This window comes from Melospiza melodia, unplaced genomic scaffold, assembly GCF_035770615.1.
Source record: "Melospiza melodia melodia isolate bMelMel2 unplaced genomic scaffold, bMelMel2.pri scaffold_37, whole genome shotgun sequence".
NCBI lineage: Eukaryota > Metazoa > Chordata > Aves > Passeriformes > Passerellidae > Melospiza > Melospiza melodia.
Genome location: NW_026948690.1, coordinates 5,033,606 through 5,052,332, shown reverse-complemented (window position 1 = coordinate 5,052,332; position 18,727 = coordinate 5,033,606). Strand labels below are relative to the sequence as shown.

Below are 18,727 nucleotides of genomic sequence, written 5' to 3'. Positions count from 1 at the left end.
GCTGCAATTTCCCATGCACAGCACAGACAATGAGTGATGTTTTCTCCCCCCCTCAGATCTATCCTTTCCACCACTTCCTATTTGCAAGGTGACACGTTGCCTCACACTATCCCAGAAACCTCCTGCTGATGTGGAACACTCTGCCCGAGCTTCCCCACATACACTCTGTACTTGATTACCCCACGCTTGCTGGGAGAAGAGGAACAAAATGCACTCCAGAGCCACTTACTGATTCCTGATTTGAATACGACCATGGCAGCAACACCATTTTTCCCTCCCTCTCCAAGGCTGGCACATGCCATGTCCAGTTCCCAGAGACAGGAACCTCACACCCAGCCCTTCTGTTCTGTCACCCTCAGGAGGGCCCATCTGGAGGAGCCATCACACACTAGGTACCAACACAGTATTCAAAACTACATGCAGAACTTGCAGGAGCACTTAGATCACCCACGGCTCCTGCTGGAAATTTTCCACAGTGTAAGAGTTTATTTTGTGGGCAGGAAGAGAGCAAGAAAATTAATTAAGGCAGAGTAAGAAGAAAAAACTCCTCCTGAAGTGAGTTAAATACACTAAAGCAGCACTTGTGAGCAGGCCAAGTCCATTTTAAGGGCTATACATTTTCACTTCCACAGTCTTGAAAAGGAAAATAAAGAGACTTTGTTTTGTATGCATATTGTCCACCATTTGTTATTGTCTGTCTATTGATGCTCAGTTGAAAAACAAAATTTAATTAAACCCTACAGTACTGCATTGCCTGCCTTTGAAATATGCCTGCATTAGTGGATCATTACAGTAAATGAAATACAGCTTCATATCGGATTTTTCAAATAACGTCCTAAAACTGTTACAAATTAAATAATACTCCTGCAGAGAGAAATTAAGAGACAGTGTTTTAGCAAGGGCAAAGAGATGTTTACAGATGAGGTCTGGAATAAGACGTGGAGGCAATGAGGCAGAGTTGCCACAGGGCCCTTCCAGACCTTGTTGGGAGGGTTCTGTGTGCCAGAAACTAGAAAGGAAAGAGTGTGCCAGGGGCAGCCACACAGAAAGGGCAGTGTCCCAACCCCCCAAGAATGTCTGCATGACCAGAACAGGGTTTTGGGGTGTGCTCAGCCCAGAGAGGTGTTTCTGCATGGGGGAGAACTCACTGCAGCCACACACCCTCCACGTCCTCCCCAAACCCGGCCAAAGCAGCAGCAGCCATGGGAGGTGAAGCCTTGTAACCACTCAAAGCATTGAAAGCCTGGACACTCAGTGGGCAAGGAAAGGATCCAGGAAGGTGCTGTTGTGGCAGGATGACAAATACCTACACAGGGAGGAGAAAAGCAACAGGAGCTTTGTTATCTCGGGGTAAGTAAAAGCACAAGTGGGTCAGTGAGTCAGCATTGGGCACAGCAGCAATGCCTGATGTGGAACACAGCAAAGCAGGTGAATATTGTATGAGCCTTACAGCTCTGGCTTCAAGAGATCTTCTCCTTAATAGCAGCTGGGCTGATGCCAAGTGTTCTTTGACAATTTATTTACTCCAAGAAATCATTTTCCCTAAATAAGAGGAGCCCGTTACCGCATCCTTCTTCACGTGAGCCTGGAAAAGGCTGCGCCCTGCAGCTCCTGTGGCCTCATCTCCATGGTGATGCACCAACACACACACACACACTGACTCCAGCAAGAAGGCAAACCTCCCCAAAGGAAAGGCTGAACCTCCCAAAAAGAAAGGCTGAACCTGCCCAAGGGAGAGGCTGAACCTGCCCAAGGGAAAGGCTGAACCTGCCCAAGGGAAAGGCTGAACGTGCCCAAAGGAAAGGCTGAACCTGCCCAAAGGAAAGGCTGAACGTGCCCAAAGGAAAGGCTGAACATGCCCAAAGGAAAGGCTGAACGTGCCCAAGGGAGAGGCTGAACGTGCCCAAAGGAAAGGCTGAACATGCCCAAAGGAAAGGCTGAACGTGCCCAAAGGAAAGGCTGAACCTGCCCAAAGGAAAGGCTGAACATGCCCAAAGGAAAGGCTGAACGTGCCCAAAGGAAAGGCTGAACCTGCCCAAGGGAGAGGCTGAACCTCCCCAAAAAGAAAGGCTGAACGTGCCCAAGGGAGAGGCTGAACATGCCCAAAGGAAAGGCTGAACCTGCCCAAAGGAAAGGCTGAACGTGCCCAAGGGAGAGGCTGAACCTGCCCAAGGGAGAGGCTGAACGTGCCCAAGGGAGAGGCTGAACCTGCCCAAAGGAAAGGCTGAACCTGCCCAAGGGAGAGGCTGAACGTGCCCAAGGGAGAGGCTGAACGTGCCCAAGGGAGAGGCTGAACGTGCCCAAGGGAAAGGCTGAACGTGCCCAAGGGAGAGGCTGAACAGCCCCCAGGGAAAGGCTGCAGGTGGCAGAGCTCTCAGCAGCACCAGGCCTGGCACAAGGTGTGCTGCAGGTGCTGGCAGGCAGGGCGTCCCTGAGAAGCAGAGCAGGTCAGCCTATCAACAGGCTGGAAATAAAGAAAACCTAGCAAGGGCACCTCTGGATCCATTTTATAGGAAAACAGCACATTTCCAGCTGCTGTCCATGCCAGGGAGCAGCAACTGAGAGACAAGTTCCTGTAGTTCTCATCAGCCTGTGAATCAATTATTTATAGGAAGAAGGTTCAGCATATAATCATTGAAAGCTGTCAACTTCCAGCCCACACAGAGCTTCCTCTGTGGAAAGGCTGCTGGTCTGTGAGCCAGGGACTCCTCACCCCTCATGTCACAGGATTAAATGAGCAGCTGTGACACGAGGGGATCCATTACACTACAGCCACAATGAGCATTGGCACCCCAAGGCACTAACAGCACTCAGCAACATCGGGCAAAAACCACAGGAACACAGCAAATGCAGCCCAGCATCCTTCCTAAAGGAAAAATAGTGGTGAAAGGGCATTGGGAGTGATGTAACAGGGCTGGCACATGGAGCAGCTGGGGAAGGAGACTCTGACAAGGCTCTGTGGGGCCAGCCTGTCGAAGGCAAGGCAAGCACAGCACTCAAGCACCAGCCCAGTGCTCTGCTACCCCCACAGCAAAGCCTCTGTAGGGATCAACAACTCTCAGCCACTCACCTGCACACCCCCAATGCTCTCCATCAGGAGACTCTGGCTTTGTGCTTCCCAGGCTGTGGCAAAGCCACTCCTAATGGTTAAGAGCAGCACAAGCAGCTTGCAGAGAGGATGGAGATTGCTGAGGCTCTGCAGCTCCCGAGGGTGGGAGCAATCCTCGAGTGCCACAATCATCAGGCTGTGGGAGCACGCCAGGAGCAGGGCAGACAGAGGCTGAAAACGAGCAGGCTTCACACTCCCAGGTACTGCAGGAAACGTGCTCATCCTCAGCTCACCAGCACTCTGTGAGCACAGCCAGAATGAGGTGTGAACATTAAAAACACACCAGAGTGCTGCTCCCAGTCTGCTGGAGGAAATAGAGGGAGGGGGATGTCTGATGGGGAGGAGAGGGCGCAGCACAGGCACCTCTGGAAGAGCCCTGCCTCTGCAGTTCAAGGTTAAACACCTCCTTTGCACTCATCTCTGAATCTGCCTCTCTTTAAAGCTGCACCAGGTAATTAGAATCATTATAACTATTATTAGACCATAATATTATTATAGCATTTTTGCTACACTTGACATCTGTTGGCTGATAGATTTAACTGGTACATAAGAAATAACTGTGCAGAGATTTCTTGAAAATGAGCACCAACACGGAAGACATTAAAGCATTCTGCATTCAAAAAGTTAATTTTATGGAAGGACACTTGAAATAAAAATTCTAAAATTAGGTTAAACCTTTAAAACCTGCCGTTAAAGGAATTATTTGGGCTTTAAGTAGGCAACCATTTAAAAAATCCTGACTTTTATTTAGATGCTGGAAGACATATATGTGGCTTGGTACCTCCTTCAGATCAACATATGCATCTTTTTCCCATCTACTCCACAGATTTCTAAATCATCCTTCCATCTTCCTTTCCCTCTCTCTGCAGCAGGCACTTGAATTATTTGGGCAGAGTCTGACTGCACAGGGAACCAGTATAATCAGGGCTCTTACAACCTGCTGTCTGCAAATCCTATAGAATTATCAGCAAACACACATCCAGAATAAAATCCAGCTTCCTGCAGCCTATGAAGCCCAAAGGGCTTTGCAAACTAGACTTGGGATGCAATTTATCCACCACTGAGATTCAGCTGTAATCCAGAGTGGAACACAACCTTTCCATCCATATTTAACTACAGCACACAGCCCCCTGGGGAAAAGTGAGGAAGAATCCAACAGAAGCCATAGGAAGGTTTTAGGGAGACTGCATTTTCTGCCCTGGAACTGAAATTAGGTCAGGGCATCCACCAAGTTGGACACAATGATGCTTGTAGGTGCCTTCCAACTCAGAATGTTCCATGATTCCATGACTCTACCATCAGCCACAGACCAACAGAAAGAGGGCACAGCATCTCCATCCTGTTGATGGTGTCCCTGAAGCACAGCTGGATTGAACAGCTGGGTACCACAAGTTACCAGCCTGGAGAGGAGGAAGACATGAACACCCTGTGTTGTCCCTAAATTCAGTGGGGCCCAAATTTCGCCCCACAGTTACACCCATGTGCAAAGAAAGATGGAATAGCACTTCAGAAAAGGACCAATTCTTGAACCTCAGGCAGCTGAGCCCAGCAGCTCAGCACTCACAGAACTCAGGGAGGGTAGAGCTAGGCAGAGATGTTTGCTCCAGTGAAATCTATTTCAGCTCTTCCTTAAGCAGTTGGCACTGAGGTGACAGCAGAGGCCTGGTGCAGTGAGGTGTCTTGCAACCACACCCACCATGACACACTATTTAGGAATAAAAATGAGCGTCATTAATTTCTCCAGAGCAGGCAGTTTTATCTTTTCCAGAGAAGAGCAACCACACAAGGAACTTGGAATTGCTTGAGGAGAAAAATGCATTTTTGCTACCTTAGCCACATACAGACAAGCCCAGCTCTCACTGAGGAGAGGCTTATAGAGAGAAAAGGGGAGCAGGAGATGCTGGACACAACTTCCCCCATGCACAGCCCACTGCTGAGGCAGCTCTGAATGGGAAGCAGGGCTGAGGATTGTCCCAGAGCTGGGACAGCCCCAGCAAGCATCAGCAAGAAGCCCCAGGTGAACAAAGTTCATGAAAGCTCTTAAAAATCACCTCAGCCTTCAGAAGGAGAGCACAACACAATCCTCCCCTACAGAGACCTGCCCATCACACCTGTGACCAGCACAAAGCAGGTTTTTCACTCTATCCATCTGATGCTTTCAATAGCCAGAGGAGCTGGGTCTGGGCAAGCTCACCTTCACGAGGCCCAGTGCTCATTAATAAGAAAAAAAAGACCAACCAAAGCAACTCAACCCCACACACTTGAGGGGTAGCCATCAGCAATTCCCTGTCACCACAAGAGAAATCCTTGTGTATGAGCCCTGGGAGCTCAGCCCAGGTCTGCCTCTGTTCAACCTTTCCATTAATAGTTTGAACAAAGAAGAGAAAGCACTTCTATAAAACCTGAAAGGATGCCCAGGAGTTAAGAGCTGGAGGCACTCTGGAGGTCATGATGGGAATTGATAAACTGAAGAAAAGTTCCCAAAACACCAACAGATCAATAGAAAGAAAAGCTAAGAAAACAATGCAAAGAAGTGTACTTGGAAACAGCACAAACAGAGATCAAGCACACAAACAGAGTCCAGGGGAAAGTTCTCCAGACAGAGGGAACCTGGGGAAAACTGGGGACCAGACTAAATGTGCCAGCACTGTGACACCACAGCTCCAAAGAGCTGAACTCCCCTCTGTGATCCAGAAACATAAAATACCCAGTTCTGGGCTCTGTGCTGGTATCAGCTCTGAGGTACACACAAACCAGAGGGTCTGGGCAGCCAGCAGAGCAGTCAGCAGTATAAAACATGCTGCCCTACACCAGCTGTGGAGGGGTTTCTCCATCCCTGCTCCCTCCAGGGCCAGTCCCAGCTCTCAGATTTTAACAGGGTTTACTCACAAGGAAAACCAGCCACAGGACTCCCCACTCTATGAAGGCAAGACACAAACTGGCTGTTCAGTTTGCTGCAAGGACAAGTTAGATGGGCTGTCAGGCTCTGAGAGTGGGATTCCATCAAGGCCCAGAGGGAACTGGGCCCTGTCCAGATCTGCACTACCATCCACCACTGCCCAGCCTGGAGCCAAGCATCTCTCACCTGGCTCAGGACAGGGGCACGGACAAGGAGGCTGTTCCAGCCCTGTATTTCCTTTCAGCATCCTCCATCTGGCTACTCCTACAGCAGTGACAAAGCCAAATGAACAGCCTTCTCTTCCCCAAAATACAACAGAGCTCCTCATCCTGCTGAGGGGCACCCACACAACACAGAGCCAGCACTGCTGTGACCGTTTCCATTCACGCCTTCCTTATCCCTCACTAACAGAGCTCATCAAGCTTCATTTGCCACCTGCTGCTGCAGCAGAGAAGCCAGCAGGGAATGGGATGCTGCCCTGGGGGAGGGCATGGTTTCCTAGCTTCCCTCCTCCCCTTCCACCCCACTGACCTCTGCAATGCCTGAAGCCCACAGGGGCCATCACCCAGCCCTGCCCACCCCAGACACCTTAATTTGAGGGGACAGTTGTTAAAAGCCATTGCCACAGGGTGTTACAAAGCAGGTGACACCAGAACACAGCTGCACCAAACCCAACCAGCAGCGTGGGAGAAACCCAGCGAGGGGGCAGAAGCTACAAATCTCATGCAAAAGCAGGGCTTAGCTCTCAGGAACGTTTCACATTTCCCAAAGACTCAGAGGGATTTGGGGTTTTGCTGAGCTGCCTCGTGAACCACAGCCAGAATGGATCTCACGGTGAGCAGGCGCCGTCTCCCTTGCAGGGCTGCTTCCCGGAGATCACCAGCCTTGTGTCACTTCCCACTGCAGGTGCTAAGAATATCTGCGTGCTCATAAAAAATAGCAACCAGCTATTGACAACTTATCAACAAAGTGCTCAACAAATCTTAATTAAAGCTGATTCACCTCCCTCACGAGCCCGAGTGGAGCGTTATTTCTCAGAGGAGAACGCTGGGTGTAAGAGCTGAGGTGGGTTACAAAAGCCACGGAGGGAGTCAGTAGCACAGAGGATTAGCACATGGAAAGGCTGACTATTATCCCTAAATTTATCCAAATTATCCACTGCCTCACAAATTCTCAAGGTATGGCTGCTGTGCATTCAACCCCATCTGCTCAACCCAAGCAGAAGCAGAGACAGGTGTGGGGGTGCTGGAGTTTGCCAGGTGTTTTATTGCTCAGGCTAAAGGAATTCTCCACTGTAAAAATGAAGAAGGTGGTGGCAGTAGCACCAGCCCTGCTCTTGTGCTGCTTCAGGACACAGGGACAACACTGTGGGTTCAAAGGCTGTTCTGACAGTTCACCAGGAATTGTTTCCAGCTGATTTCTTACCAAGAATCATATTTGTATCCTTTCAAATTTAGTAAATACATGGTCACACAGACAGCAGCCTCCAGGAACTCGCAACACTGCTCTCCCACCTCTGGTAGCTGGACTCCTACACTGAAGTTTCTGGGACAGCATTTTGGATACTTCCACCACAGAAATACCCTAGAGGCTGCTGAAAAACTAAGTGGATCAGGCTGGGTCATTTTAAGGCAGGATTGGGGGAAAGAAAAGACAGAAACTTAGAAGTGCATCCCTTAACAGTGCTACTCCCAGAGAACAAATGAATTCAAATGATCACAGGGAGCAGGAGCACTGCGGCAGCACGCTGGGTAAATGACAGGGCATGTCACCATCTTCTAACATCCTCTGGACACTTATCTGCACTTAAAAGGCTCCTGCCAGGCTGTGCACGGACCAGCTTCTTCCACAGACAGCTCCACCAGAGAAATGCCTCTGCTGATCACCCTCCTTTGGCAGGCACACTGAGCAGCACCAGCGCAGGCAGCTCTGCCTCTGCGCTGCACTCAGGGTTAGTTCTAGCAAAGACACACTGCAGAATAAATAACTTCAGAAATTGTGTCTATAGAGCTTGGTGTAAACCCAGACCCTCCTGAAGGTGGGCAGCATCAGAGCTCTGTCAAAGCTCACTCCTAATGCAAGTTAGTCAACCACTGAACTTAAACATTTTAAGGCAACATTCCAAACAGTGTTTATTTACAAAATCCCATTTGCTCAGCTTTCTCCTTCCTGGCCTTGTGGAACGCATCGTTTCACCAGTTCTCCTGCCAGAAAACCATATGCGGGCTTGTACCAAAACAATTAAACCAGTTTTAAAATTCAGACCTCGTGTTACAGAGCGCACACCCTGAAGAAACATCCATTTTAATATCCCAGAGCTACTTCAATTTTTCCAGCACGTTTTTATTCCACAGCAGCCTGGGCACACAGTAGGCCAGAGGTCATGCAGCCTCGTGCTCCAGGCAGGATCCAAACTGTGCCCGTTGGGGGAAACTCACGTGTAAGATTTTTGTTTAAAAGCCCTGAGTGTAAGGGACCCCTGCCCTGCTCCGACTGTGTGCCTAAGTGCCCCTCACAGGGCACGCGTTTGCTGCAGCACTCCAGCCGCACAGGCTGCCCGTCCTGCCGGGGCTGCCGAGCCTCCGGGGCCGCACACGCAACGTCCCCAATGGCCCGGCCACAGCCAATGAGGGGAACCGGGCCGGCGGGCAGCCTCCACCCGGCAAGGCCTTACCGCCGGGTCCGCTCGCGCGAGGGCAAAGCAGGGAGGCAGCAGTGGGTACCCCCGGACCGGGACCAGGGCTCCGTCCCGGATCGCAGATCCCCGACCCGGAGCTGCGCCCCGGCCCTCACGGGCCGCCAGCACCACCGCCCCCTGCTACCCCCCTACCCCGACTCACCGCTCCGCACTGCGCACGCGCCGCCCGGCCCAGCCGCCCCGCCGCCTCCCCTAAGGTGGAAATGAGACCACCCATCTCAGCAGTGTCGCACCACTAAAGGAGAGGGGATGGTTATGAGCCATTATCCCCTGCACAAATGGGCTTTAAATTCATCATCCATCACCAGCACCCAGCACTGGATGTTCCAAAGGTGTCCAGCAAAGCCTTTGTGGCTCCTTTCCACCATGGCATGGGTGACCACAGTGCCCATCACCTGGAGATCCTCACGGAGCCTCCACACCCACACTCTGCTGCTGCTCTGGGAAGAAATCAGCCCTGCCAAACATCAGCAAGACCAAACGTGCTGCTTTGGGGTCTCAGGTCCATCTCCCTGGGGTGGGATCATAGGAGGGCAGGGTTCCTCAGCTGCCCCACTCCTCCTGGCCTGGCAGGGGAATTGGGTTGTTACGGAGCAGCAGTGCAGGAATTGAAAGCCTTTTTCCTTCTGGAAGCCCTTGAGGCTGCCAGTCTCAGCTGAGCCGCCGCTTGCCAACAGTTTTTCATTTCTTCTCTGTTTCATCTAAACTTTCCATTGGGTTCCTCATCCATCTGAGCTGCAATGATAAATATGGAAATAAAGAGGCGTTTACAGCCCCTCTCTTGGGCTGAATCTGTGTATAAACAAGCTGTGCTCACAGCATCCTCCTCTCCACAGTGCTGATTCAGGAGCAGCAGGGTCTGCCCAGGACTCAGTGGGCACAAGGATTTGGGGGAAATCCCTGGGTCACTGTGGGGAGAAAACTGCAGCAAAAGGAATGGGGCAAGCAAGGCCCACAGGGACTTCTGTAAAGGACTAGAAGGGAAAGAACAACAGCTGAAGAGCTGGATGTGCAAAGTATGAAGAAAAGCTTTAATTTGCACAGAATCTCCTAATCCATTAATCACAGGGACATTTGTGTATGGAAACCTCCCTCTCGTTTAATACTATCTCAGGTTTGTCCAAGAAGGTCATAACTGTTTGGCAGGGGAGTGGGAGGGGCGAGGTGGGACAGGCAAAGGCCATGGGCTTGTTTCCAGGGAGAGATCAGCCATTAACAGCCTGGAGCCTGCCCAGGGATGAGCAGGCATGAAAAGCACTGGACATGGCAGTCCAGGAGTCACAGTGGCACTGGGGACACCAGTCCCCTGAAAGAGGATGTCCCAGTGCCTCTTGGCTCTCTGGAGGTTGCCTGCAAAGGCTGGACAAACTTGCCTCAGTGCCTGGAATAGAGGGTTTGGGGGTTTAAGAGCAGACTCTGACATCTTCCCTTCCCCTCCACCACAGTCATTTCCTCTTCATTTGCTGCTCCAGTGTTCCTTTCCTTGCCCTACAGAGCTGGATTGTGAGGATCATCCTGGAGGCAGGGGGAAGCTCTGGCAGCATAGCATGGACTGATCCATCCCCTGATCTTCACCTGATGCTTCTCTCAGGTTTAACCTGTTCTGCTTTAATCCCACATTCTTTCTCAGCAAATCCAGCCTTGCACCAGACCAGCCAAAGTCTCCTTGTGTCCCATGATGGTCCCACAGACCTCAGAATTCCCTGTCAGCCAGTGGGTAAACATAATATCTACAAACCCAGCTGCCTTCCTGGAGCTGTTACCTGTGTTCCTCAAGGGAGGAAAGCAGGAAAAATTAGTATGCGGCTTCTTCCTCGAGAAATCAATGCGATCTCAACTCACTGTGAAGTTCCCTGACTGTTAGAGATGCTGCACTGGTAAAATCTAACCCTCAGAGGAGAAAGGGTGGGAAAAAAAGAAAGAAAAATAAATTCCAGTGACTAGACAAGTCTAAAATGTTGCAGAAGGCTAAACTGCCAGGGCTGGGGCTTGTTTGGAAGTCCCAGAGTGGAGAGGGCTGTGCAGTCCAGCTGTTTATCACCTCACCAAGAATCAGCTGTAATTGTTAATTCTAATTAGAACTGTTGGGTAAAAATGTAATCAAGAGTTTCTATTAGAAAAAAAAAGACATTTCATCTAAATTAAAAATTTTGTTTTTTAAGAAAGGGGGTAAACGTTGAAAATTTTGTAACAACTCATTTCAGCATTTTCAAGATGAAAAGGGATGTATTTTTGCTGTGAAATGCATAATCAATTCAAATTGTTTTATCTTACAGTCTGAAGAGCAAAAAATAGTTTTCAAATCAAAGCAAAAATGGTATTTTTAGGCATTTTCTTTAAAAAAGCCTATCTGGAGGTTTCTGTTCTAATTAAGAATGATTATTGGTTTTCTTTTTTTCTTAATGGAATAAGCTGTTCCTAGTTAGCTCTGCTCTAAAACATTGGGTTGATGTTGACGTGCCCACCCATCTGCCCCAGCACCTGACCCCAGGGCTGTGCTCACACCACCCCACTCTGCGTGTCAGCACTGCCTGAAATCCCTGGGGTTTGAGTCAGGCTTTATAAAACTCACAGAACTAAAGCAAATTCCTTGCTGCCAGGAGACCTGGTGGGGCACTGGAAGGACGCAGGTGTGTTTGGTGGGCCTTGTGCAGGTCTCAATTCCTGAGGCAGGCTGATTGTGGTGCCCACACTCGGGCAAGGCAGCTGCAACCCCCCCTTGTACGTTTGACCCTGTGGCTGATGCCATGGAATTGCCACAGATCCCAGCAGGGGTTTGCGTCCTGGGGAATCCTCTCCACACGATTAGCAGATCACCTGTATCACACTGAGACAGTGGCTTGGGATCTGGTAGATGAATAGCAGAGCTTGTGGTTTGTGATCTGCCCTCTGGCTAGGAGCACTGAAGGAGAGAACAGAAAAGATGAGGGTTAAATAGGAGCTGGGAGCAGAAGGGGACACCAGGGAAGGAGACTGGACCAAGGAGAAGCTCAGAAGGAGGAGAGGAGGGTGGAAGAGGAAGGGAGCAAAGCTCAAGGGCTCTGCCAGAGATGAAATGGAAAAAGGAGTTGCTGTGCAGCAGTTTCAGCCCAGAACAGAGGGAACTGCACGGGCTCCTCGAGCTGCCCGAGGGCATTTTGAACAACAAAACCAGCAAGCTCTGACAGGGCCAGGAGACCCAGGCAAGAGTGAATGGACAGAGAGGCTGCAGGGTCCCACAGGCAGGGTCCCACAGGCAGGGCACGCTCCTGCCCAGCCACATCCAGAGTGGCACTGCCCTTGCTGCTGCTGCACCACCCCTCTGGCAGCCTGATCGGGGTTATGTAACCTTTCCTGACTGCTCTTTCCCCCGATCAAGTGAGGTTGCTGCTCCAGCTCCCTGCAAGGAGCAGCCGGAGCAGCCTTTCCTGAGCTGCCCAGAGGGACACAGCCAGCCCCAGCCTCCGAGGCAGCTGAGCAGCAGATCCTGCCCCACTGCCACCCCCGGGGAGCTGTGCTGGCAGAGCTGGCACCCAGGACATGGCACCAAGCCCCGGTGGGATGCTGCAGGCCCTTGGCCAGGGAAGGAGATGGTTGGATCATGGGTTCTTCCTGCAGGGAGCAACTGGTGGGTGAAGCCTGGAGCACCCACTCACACGTGGGAGCAGACACAGGGGATAAGACACTGCACCAGAGCTTTATGCACCTAACTCAAAATAAGCTTTCTTTTTAAAAAACATATCTAAGAAGAATGATTTTTCTCTCTCTTTTTTTTTTTTTGTTATTATTTTGAAGTTATAAATTATTGAAACAAATTATTCTCACTGCTCTCCCAAATCATTCTGAGGCAAAGAAAAGGCAGCTCTACCTTCAACACTGCTTTGTAACAAAATGAGTCAGATTCATTTTGCTCATGATTTGCCCTTGGCTCCCTTTGTCCATGTCTTAAACTACATCCTGGCTCGGTCTGATTAGCAGCGTGTCCTCGGAGGCAGAGGAGGCCCTGCAAGAGCCCGAGGTATTGCAGGTCAAGATTAAAGTGCTCTGCATGACATTCACTGTCAAAGCTGTAACTGGCTTTACTCAGTGCAATTAGATGGCTCAGGGGTTACACAGTAATGGCAGCAGTGTTTCAGTGCAGCTGATTAAAGCACAGCCCTGGCATTAAAGGATGTGATTAAAAGGCAGTGTCAGGACTGAGACCTGGCAGAAGAGCTCAGCAGGCAGGGTTAAATCCACAGCTTCTTCTGGGGTTGGACACCCCAGGGCCTGGAAAAGATCTCCAAGTATCAGCTGAGCCAGCTCAGCTTTTAGGTCTGGAATGCCATCTTGTGATGGCAGTGGGGAAGTGGAAATGGCCCCTCTGTGGAGGCAGAGGAGATGATGGAATTACAGAATGGGTTGGGTCAGAAGAGACCATAAAAATAATTTTATTCCTCCCCCTGCCATGGCAGGGACACTTCCCACTGTCCCAGGGTGCTCCCAGCCCCAATGTCCAGCCTGGCCATGGGCACTGCCAGGGATCCAGGGGCAGCCTCAGCTGCTCTGGGCACCCTGGCAGGGCCTGCCCACCCTCACAGGGAACAATTCCTGATTCCCAATCTCCCATCCATCCCTGCCCTCTGGCAGTGGGAGCCATTCCCTGTGTCCTGTCCCTCCATCCCTTGTCCCCAGTCCCTTTCCAGCTCTCCTGGAGCCCCTTTAGGCCCTGGAAGGGGCTCTGAGCTCTCCCTGGAGCCTTCTTTTGTCCAGGTGAGCACCCCCAGCTCTCCCAGCCTGGCTCCATGGCAGAGGGGCTCCAATCCTGGGAGCATCTCCATGGCCTCTCTGGACTTGCTCCAACAGCTCCAGGTCCTTCTGATGCTGGAGCAGCTCTGCAGGGGTATCTCACAAGGGCAGAATAGAGGGGGACCATCCCCCCCTCACCTGCTGCCTGTGGAGAGTATTATTAATAATTGGTTAGCTGAGAAAGGCCATGCTGACATAATGCTGCTGGTTAAGCTGAAAGAGGGAAGTCAGCAGTCAGCAGGCTGAAAGGAGATCCACAGTTTTGGGGTACATTCAAACAGGTGGTAGTTTCAATTATCTTGCCAGGAGGATCTGCCAATAAAGCCATGAATTTAGCAAAATAATTAGGATGCTGGGCAAAGGATGAGCTGAACAAGACATCACAAATTCTAGACATGCTAACTGCAGATGTGCAGAGTGTTAACCATGCTGTTTTGCAAAATAGAGCTGCTGTAGATTTTTTGCTCTTAGCACAAGGGCATGGATGTGAAGAGTTTGAGGGAATGTGTTGCATGAATCTGTCTGATCATTCGGTGTCCATTCACACTAAGATAAAAGAACTGCAACAGGGACTTCACAATCTCAAGGAAGAAGACGGTTTAGGAATTGACGAATGGCTTAAAAGCTTAGGACTTGGGCCATGGCTGAGGAACCTTGTGACATATGATATAGGGCTACTGGGTGTAATTTTAATGTTTTTGCTTATTTTGCCTTGTATTTTTAATTGTATTCAGAACATGGTCAGCCGTATAATAGCAAAAACCTGGCAAACTAATCTCCTTGCTCAAGAAGAAAACGGGGGAAATGTGGAGAGTATTATTAATAATGGGTTAGCTGAGAAAGGCCATACTGACATAATGCCGCTGGTTAAGCTGAGAGAGGGAAATCAGCAGTCAGCAGGCTGAAAGGAGAAGTCTTCAGTCAGTGACCAACGACAGGCAAGGACAGAATGCCCTTGCCACAACATGAGGATAGGGAAGAGAGATTCTTCCTGGGAATATGTAGAAAGTATCAAAAGTATAACCATAAGAATGCAGAAGTAGGCGTAGTTGCTGATATGTAACTGACCAATCCTGAGCTCAACTTTTGCAATATGTATGAAGCTCATTATGAACTGTATTTAACCTGCTGTACTGATCAATAAAATTAGGCCTGTGATGATCTAATTGATGTCCTGGTCTCCTTCCGTCAACAGCTGCCCACTCCTCTGTGGGTGCAGCCCAGCACAGGGGAGTTTCTGGGCTGCCACTGTTGGCTCATGTCCAGCTTTTCATCCATTATATCCTCCAAGTCCTTCTTTGCTGGTCAATGAGCTCTTCTCCCAGTCTGTGCTCATGTGTGGGGTATCCCTGACCTGGGTGCAGCACCTCAAAGAGGAAAAGGCACCATCGAGGCCATGGCTGCCCTGCCTTCTGCTGTGTGGGAGCCAAGCAAGGCTGGTGTCACTCACAGGGCAGTGCAAGCACCAACACCCATGAGGTGTCATCATCACGGGCCCCAGCCATGACAGACACCAGGGGGATAAAAGTTCTTCTCACCAAAGCCTGAACGTGCTTGGCTGTGGGGCTGGAGGTGACCACCATGGTAAATGATGATGTACATCCACAGATCTTTTCTTCCATAGGTTTACTGAATTTTCTTCCTCTTCCCACGGTACTACTCTGTCTTTTTCTCCAGTGACTGACAGTGTGGCCAAATGGTGTTGAGCCAAAATCTGATTGGTACAGAAGGATCACAGTAGCAGCCCTGCAGTGCCAGAGCTGAGCAGTGACGGGGGGCAGGCAGTGAGCCCTGGGCATGGGTGTGTTCAGGGCTGAGGTGACAGTAAAGGATCTCTCCTGCTGCCACAGGAGCTGCAGACATCAGCTACATGGGGGATGTCCCACCCCAGGCTTGGAGCACACATCTTTTGAAGCACTACAGCTCCATGCCAGTGCAGATCTCTTGAGTGGATGCACTGTGCCAGCAGACAGTGCTCATGTCCTGGTTTAACCCATCCTGCTAATTTATGGGAGCAAAATCACTCAGATGTGATTCCTCCTTTATGCTGCAACTGAACATTCACTCAACAGAGGTTACCCAGGCTTCTGGAGCCAGTTGAGTTGCTTTGAACACAAGCTGCAGGGCTGTGCTGGGATGCAGGGAGCTCAGGGGAGACTGTGTCTAGACTAGAGGAACTCTCCAGGAGGCTTGCTGGGCTTTTGTTTTATAGTAACTCATATCTCTAATCTGGCTTGGAACAAAGCTTCTCAGTCCTTTCAGGCCTTGCCACGACACTTGCAGGAGAAAAGGAGGCTCTGTTTAGTGGTCAGCAAGCCAAGATGAACAACAGGGACTGGCTGCAGCTAATGCAGAGAGCACATTCCTGTGACAGAAAAAGGCTTCACCCCCATGGCAGAGCGGCTCTGCTGTGTTTCATCTGGTTTGATGCTTTTCACCCAAAGTTCACAAATGATGTGCAGGCCTTTGTTTGAGCCCCCCTCCAAGGCCAGCAAGCAGAGAAAAAGCTGTGCACACAGAGGGAATCCGTACTGGGAAGTGAGAGACTGGTCCTGGCACTGAGAGTTGCTGAGTTCTGGTATTTGGCATTCAGGAAGCTTTTGAAGCATCTCCCCAATCCTGCTGAAAATGTCTTATTAAAGAGACAAAGCATATTAATTTGGGCCCCATGCTGGGCTAATGAATTAAACAGTTCAAAACTGAAGCTGTGGCTTAGGGTCTTGGCAGAGTCATCATCCTTGCCTGTGTGGGCATGTGCCCTTGGCCATGGGCAGCGAGACCCCCAGGAACAAGAGCATGAAGTGTTCTGTGTCTGCTCTTACCTGTCTCTCCCCAGACAGGTTTTGCTGTGTGCACTGGGCATAGCTGGGAAACCTGTTCCTCACCAGGTTCATCAGTGACAGGGGAAGCACCGAGCTCCTTCTGCTCAGCACCAGCCTCTGTCCCTGCACACAGCAGTGTCCTGGGCACAACAAGCTCAGAGCTTCCCAGGACAAGGCAGGATCAGGCTGAGCTGGAGAGGAGCACCCCACATCCAGGAAGAATAGCTGCCTGCTTGGGCTGAAAATAGACCATGAAACATTTGAAAAAGACAGAGCTGGAGTGGGTGATTGCCTGAGGCAAGGCACAGCTCCAGCTGAGTTCACTGCTGAGCTCTGAGAGCATAAGCACATGAGGAGCATGGGGGAGGGATGCCAGGCTTTCTGGAAAGGCCTTCAAGTGTGTCAATGGAGCACAAAGCACAGAGAAAAACTTCCTTTGAATGGATCCCCAGCGAGGGAGTTACAGTTACACTGCTGTGCCCAGACATGGATACACAGAGCACTGGGCTGATGTGACAGCATCCAGTGGAGGTCAGGGAAGGTGTGGAATTGTGCTTCTCCCAGCAAGGCACTTGGCAGCACCACAGCTTTTTCTCTGCTTATTTCAGGGCTGGATTTTTGTTGCTGGCAGCTGTTTCTGAGCTGACACTTCTAGCTCCTGTGCCCGAAGTGGGACACATCAGGGGCAAGCAGAGGCAGCTCACCAGCCCTCTGCTTCCCATGAGCCGGTGCTTGAGTTCAGTTCTCCCAGCTCCACAGATCGTGTTCCTGCTCCGGCTCTGTCAGGGATGCTGGAAGTGTCCAAGGCCAGGTCGGACAGGGACTGGAGCAAACTGGGACAGTTGAAGGTGTACCTGCCCATGGCAGGGAGTGGGAAGAGACGATCTTAAAGTCCCTCCCGGTGCCTGATTACCGAGGGTTTTTCCCCGCCCCGGGGAGAGCGGCCGAAGCGAGCGGGGCGGTGTCTGTGGAATCACCTCGGCAGCGTGGGGAAGCCTGCTCCTTTTCTGCCCCCGCCGCCGTGTGGAGATGAAGCGGTTCTGGGGGGCTGGGCTTCTTCAGCTTGCCGCCATGAGGGCCAAGAGCAGCTCTGGCGGGCCGGGCTCCCTCGCCATGAGGGCAGGGAGTGGCTCTGGCGGGCTGGGCTCGTTCAGCTCGCCGCCGTGAGGGCAAGGAGCGGCTCTGGCGGGCCAAGCTCCCTCGCCATGAGGGGCCACCGCCGCCATGAGGTGAGGGGGGGCGGGGTACAGGGCACGGGTGGCGGCGGCAGCGGGGCTGGAGACCGGGGCTCCGGGGCAGGAAGGCGCCACCTGAAATACTCACTGTCTCCTATTTATCTGTTCGACCGGGGGACTGGGGATGTTGCTCGGCTGTGCGGTTCAGCATTAATTCCTCAGCCTTTCACTCGGTGTGCTGGCTTTTGTCCTCTGCAACAAGCCAGGCCGCTGCTGTTGAGCTTTGTGAATACAGATGGAACTAATGGCTTATTTGTGATGTTTCTTCTGTCCTCTCTTTAGGCCTTCAGCCGATGACCGATGGCGGTGACCCGCCCGAAGGAGCAGCTCTGAGGTGCCCCGGCCCCGTCACATGTGGAACCCCGAGCTGAGCTGTGCTGAGCTGTGCTGGGACAGCCGGAGAGGCGCTCCGGGAGGGCACTGGAGCCTGCGAGAGCAGATGTGAAGGGATAACCTCCCCGTGGGACACAGCAAGAGCTCTGGAGCCACATGGGTGAGCTGTGACCGTGAGCCAGCCTGGGAAAATGGGCAAAAATGTTTTGCTGTCTAAAAGGCCTCTGCTGGCTCCTGTGCTAGCCTCAGGTCCTCAGGGTGGAAATAACGTGGTTTATCCAGAAATAAGTTTAGCTTATCTATTCCTCTTGCTGGATGAAGCCTTGATGAGAGTAGGCATCATCAGAAAAGTGCCTCCACGTTTTTTCTGCCCTGTAAACCCCCCAGTTTTGGGGTTTTTGTATCCCAGCAGTAGTCAGCTGCCTGTGGCTGCTCAGTGCCTGTGGCAGTGTTATGCTGCTGGGAGAGAAAGGTGCTGCTGAGCTTTTCTGGCACCAGCAAGGCCGTCCTGGTGCTCAGTGGTGCCAGGTTTTGGCAGCACTCTGCATGCCTGAGAGTGGAGTAACTCCTGCCCGTGGAGACCGGTGACTAGACTGTGAGTGTTCATGCAGCAACAGGCAGCTTTATTGAGATCTAACATCCTTATATAGATGAGAAGGCCCATGAAGGTAATCCTCATTGGCTGAGCCAGTTACTACTCAGCTAACCAGCCAGTAGCAGCCTGAGTCTCCAATGGCCTGGGCCTGCTCTTACTGGTTGAATTACATAAGCAAGGTAATTATATAATAAATCACTTATGAACTTGGAATTATTTATACTGTGTGGCCTACAGGCCAGATGTAGAGCATCACAGAGGAATAGCTC

At 51.2% G+C, this 18,727-nt stretch overlaps 1 non-coding gene across 1 annotated transcript; it reads left to right on the top strand.

The window, feature by feature from the left end:
• The first annotated feature begins 18,267 nt into the window (after positions 1-18,267).
• LOC134434513 (small nucleolar RNA SNORA74) lies at positions 18,268-18,471 on the top strand. Its single transcript, XR_010031871.1, has one exon. It is a non-coding gene; the product is annotated as a small nucleolar RNA SNORA74 (small nucleolar RNA).
• The last annotated feature ends 256 nt before the right edge of the window (positions 18,472-18,727 follow it).